The sequence below is a fragment of the Sinocyclocheilus anshuiensis genome, unplaced genomic scaffold, assembly GCF_001515605.1.
Source record: "Sinocyclocheilus anshuiensis isolate Anshui unplaced genomic scaffold, SAMN03320099.WGS_v1.1 scaffold626, whole genome shotgun sequence".
NCBI classification, from domain to species: Eukaryota; Metazoa; Chordata; class Actinopteri; order Cypriniformes; family Cyprinidae; genus Sinocyclocheilus; species Sinocyclocheilus anshuiensis.
In genome coordinates, this window is record NW_015544167.1 from 900,716 (window position 1) to 906,133 (window position 5,418).

Here is a 5,418-nt window from a genome sequence, read left to right on the forward strand (position 1 = left end):
GTTTAAATCTAGATTAAAGACCCATCTCTTTAACCTGGCATACACATAATACACTATCACATTTCTATAATTCAAATCAATTAAAGGATTGTTACACTGCATTAATTAGGTCAACCGGAATTGGGAACTCTTCCCATAACACCCGATGTACTCATAACATCATGAGAAGAATGGCATCTACGCTAATATTAGTCTCTTTCATTCTTATTCCGAGCTCACCGTAGCCACTTAGAGCCAGTCCATATCTAGACCAGATGATGGATCAGCACCTAGAGACGACCTCTACGGCCCTGAATGTCAGCGGAGACCATGTCAACTAGACCAAGCCCCAGAGACAGATCCCCTGTGAAGACCTCATCACCTCGACAACCATCGGCACAAGACAACAGGAACCAGACAAATCCTCTGCACCTGTGTTGCAGCCTGGAATTAAACCATGCCATACTGGTTTCACCTGTCCAGAGGAGAACTGGCCCCCCGACTGAGCCTGGTTTCTCCCAAGGTTTTTTCTCCATTTCTGTCACCGATGGAGTTTTGGTTCCTTTGGCTTGCTTAGTTGGGGATGCTTGACTGATTGCACAGACAGTATTGGAAAAGAGCTGAACTGGATGATGATATCAGTGAATCATCAATGAACTGACTTTAGCTGGAAAAAATGACTCTTTGTTATTGTCTTCTTGCATTATTGACAAACTATTTTCCTGTTTGACACTGTAAAGATGCTTTGACACAATCAGTATTATATAAAGCGCTGTACAAATAAAGGTGACTGACTGACTGACCAATTGTAGAAAGGGAATAGGTGTGGGACACTGAGAACCATTAACATACAGACCACAGCTGTTAAGACAGGAGCAACTTCATTTACATTAAGGGTAGTAAACTGTAACTGTGTAAAAGGTTTGAGCTTAGGGTGTTAATAAACATCTTCATCGAGATCTTCAACGTCCTCATCATTTTTTCTTACAACATAAATGATCTGGAATTTCTGAAATTTGCCTCTAAATATATTTTTCCAAATGCACACTTTGCTCCTACTATTTGTGCCAGTTTTAATGAAAAAATAATTAAAAACAGGAGAAATGGATAGTGAATACTCTAGGACAGAGCCACTAGATGATCAGTACAGCACCTGACCAGAGAACTTTAGGGGCAGGGCAGAGCAGAGCCAGGTAAGGATCGATAACCAGAAAGCAATCTTTAACAGATAGTCAAAGAGTGAGGCTAGGTGAGTTGAACTTTACAGAGAAGGGACAGCAGGCGAAGCCAGGAAATGGGCAAAGCAACAAGCACCAGATAAATGTGCAGAGTATTAGCACAAAATTTACACATACAAGATTACATATAAAGGAAGCTGCAACCATTGTTAAAAGCCAACAGTGGTACTAAATGAAGAGCTGATGGCGAGCCGAAGGTGCCAGCACTTATTGCTGAGCTGAGCCAAATGATCTGGCTCCCTAAGAAGAGCCAGAATTCCAATCACTATTGCTCTATATACTGTACAGTCACCAATAAGAAGGGTGAGGGTCACACTGCTGGATAAACGTCTGGTCACAGCAATCATATGGAAGAAAATTAGTTGTTTCTTATGAACTTTATAAGTCTATTGTGTTGGGACATCCTCCACTTGCAGGGCAGAATCCTCCCCTTGGCTGGCCAGAGAATTCAGTGCTTTGTTGCAGTCCATTTTGTCTCAACAATTGGGCCTCCTCCTCTTGAAACAAAACAAATGTCTCCCTCTCAGTGCCACCCTGTCCCTTCAAACAGCTTCCAGACGTATAACAACCTTCCTGATTTGTCTCAAATTTTCAGTGTGCCAGTAAATACTGAAAAATGCATTCCAGTATTGAAATAACATTGAAGGTTAACATTTGTTTGAGTAGTCTTCAACCCTTTAGATGCCTTCAGTGAATACTTCAAGATTTGCACCTCATGTTCTGCCAGACTATTGGTGGATGGATGTATGGGTTGGAAAGAATATTTTTTTGTGCAGGAAATTTTTATCGCCTGGGAAACAAACAATGTGTCATTATCCATGACCAGCTGTTCTGGCAGTCCATAACGTGAAAACAACTCTCACAAGATATGTTATGGATATTATTAACATCTCTGATAATCTGGAATGCGTATACACAGAAGCAAGCAGCATCTTCCCTTCAACAGATCTCACAAAGTGTAGTTTCACTCTTTTTGCCATGGAGAAGATGGCCAATCCCACAAATGAGAATTCTGTCCTTCCTGGATCCCGATCTGCCTGTGATTGTAGAGCTAGATGCTGCCGACATAGGAGTTGGACCTACTGTATCTGGTCTCAAAGGTCTGAAAAGGACAATAAACTCCACCTGTGCACTTTCTTCTCACGCAGACTATGCCTGCCAGAAAGAAATTATGATATTAGAAACCGGGAAGTACTGAGGCACTTAAGCAGTGAAGACATTGTCTAGCGGCGACCAAACATCAATTTACCACAATTTGATGGGTAATATAATCTTCCCAACACCCTGTCTTCTGGTTTTCACCCTTTGTTGAATGGCCAGATGGATAAGGTTCATCCGTAAATTGAGAAAACTCTTAGATGTTTAATCACCAATAAGACTTCCTGTGTGGGCAGAGTTCGCCCATAATACCCTGTACCACACTTCTATTGACATGATTCCCTTTGAATGTAAATGTCCTCCCCATCTGTTTTATGAGCAGAAGCCTGAGGTCTGTGATCTAGCTTGATTAGTTCAAAGGTATTGTCAAGCCTAGGGCCCAGGCCACCTTACTGACAGCCTCCCAACAGCAGCAGAGATAGGCTAACCGATGCTGCAGACTGGGACCACCACTCCATCCAGTACAGAGAGTCTGGCCAAGGACCTTCCTCTTAGGGTTGAGTCTCAGAAACTGGCCCACTGCTTGGTAGCATCAAGGTCCTCCAAATTCTATCCAGTTTCTTATGACCTCCTACTGCCCAGGTCAATGAATGTTCATTCCACCTTCCATACATCACGTCTTAAACCTGTTGTGCTTCTTGTCCATAGAAAGAACAACTATCTGGTGGATTGGGAGGGCTATGGGCCTGACGAACAGTCCTGGGTTCTGGCGAACAATATTCTGGGCCCAAGCCTCTGATGTGATCAGGGTGATGAAGTCCCGTGACTTCCACCGCCATCACCCTGATCACAGCAGAGGGAACAGAAGAAGACAGCTTTCTATATCATTTAGACTAAAAGAGGAGTTCATTCTTGCATTCTTGTTATTCTGTTGCAATGGCAGATACATCTGTGTCATCTGCATAACAATGAAAAAAGGGAGCATATATAGGGGGAAAAAGTAGTGAGGGACCCCACAGGAAAGAGGAGCTGAGGCTGGTAAAAATTCACCAACATTAACTGCAAAACATCCATTTGACAAATAAGTCTTAAACCACTGAAGCCTACTCCTCACATTCTGACAGAGCTTAAGAAGATACTATGATCTACAGTATCAAATGCTGCATTAAGATCTAGTAATACTGATTGTAGAAGCTCCAGAATCAACAGTTAATAAAATATCATTATTAACTTTTAAGAGTGCTGATTCTGTACTGTGTTGTTTCTTTAAAACCTGATTGGAAAAAACACAGAATTTTTCTCTAAAATATATCTGTAATTGGGTGGAAATTACTTTCTCCAGAACTTTTGAAATTAATGGCAGTTTTGAAATCTGCCTAAAATTAGACAAAACTGAAGGGATTTTTAATAATAGGCTGCACTATAGCATGTTTAAATAGACCGGCAAAGAATCTGTGATTATTCAACAATTCATTATAGCCAGAACACTCTCAATAAAAAGGTTCATCTGTGTCTTGTTCTTTTGATGTACACCTGAACAGCGCAGTCATGTTGCACCCTCCGTTATTATGAATTCACATTTCCTCTAGCCAGATGCATATTTGTTAATGCATTAACAGGCACTATGGATAGCAGTCTTCTCTAGCATTATATATTTTGTTGCCCCATTTTGGATAAAGAAGGTTAAAGTGAAAAGATCTTCACTGTGGAATAACGATAACCATCATCCCATTGAGACAGCAGTTCAGAACATGGAACACAGGTGGAAGGCTACAAAGTAAGTGGTATTTTGTGGCGCATGGAAGGATAGTGTTTGTAGCTAGATACATCAGAAAAAATGAAACTATGCAACCACAGTACCCCTACAGACAGTCAGTCTCATCCACTCATAACTGTGTGGATTGTTCATACTTACATACACAGGTAAACTTAAAACTTATCACAAAAATTTATGCCAGATTCACAACAAGTGTGTACACACATTAATTTGTTCTTAACCCTTTTTGTAATGTTAATGAATTTGGATAAATATGCACTTGGTTAGTAATTTGCATAAATCACATCGAGAACATCTCCATATAAAAAAGTTGATTCTTGCATATGTGGTTTCAGTGGTACAAAATTTTGTTGTACATTTAGAATACATTTTTTAATTAAACTTACTGATGAAGCATGATTTATGCACGAAAAGGTGTATACTCTCATTTGCTGTTAGAGGACAGCTTATTAAAGCATCACAGTCAATAACATGCATGAACATCATATAAAAAAGTTGATTCTTGCATATGTGGTTTCAGTGGTACAAAATTTTGTTGTACATTTAGAATAAATTTTTTAATTAAACTTACTGATGAAGCATGATTTATGCACGAAAAGGTGTATACTCTCATTTGCTGTTAGAGGACAGCTTATTAAAGCATCACAGTCAATAACATGCATGTTAGACCCTTTTCCAATATACTACTGAAAAAAGGTGTTCTATTTAATATCAGAACCTCTTCTCAGTGTTATGAACTCATCATTATCCCGAACAGTTAAACTGCCCGCTGTTCTTCAGAAAAATCCTTCAGGTCCCACAAATTCTTTGGTTTTCTGTGTGATGTATAAAGAAAACAAAGAAATATCAAGGAAAATATCACTTATATTGTTATTGTGTATGATTTACAGTAGAGCTATAATACAAAATATCTCGTTATTGTGTGTATTTAGTATATTTAAATTAAATTATTTTAAACTGAACTAGTGACAGTAAGAAAGCGTGTTTTAAATGAGTTTATTATTTAAAAGTCCACAGGATCTAAACTGCCCATAGTTCAAGAAACAGCCAATAATGCCAGGTGCAGCACTGTGTCCGGGAGACCTGATATCAGTGATTTCTCTGAAGAATTTTAGTACGTTACGTGCTGCAACTGTAGTTTCTGGGCCACTTCGGACCACCCATTCTGCTCAGCACAGCCTCCAGCACTCGCCGAACGTAACCCACGTAAAATGACTTACACACGCGCATCGCGCATGCGTCCTAGCTAAATGCTAATGCTAGCACACACTGGTTTGTAGCGGCCCTGGATAGCAACAAACAACAAAATCCAATAGCTTTAACTCC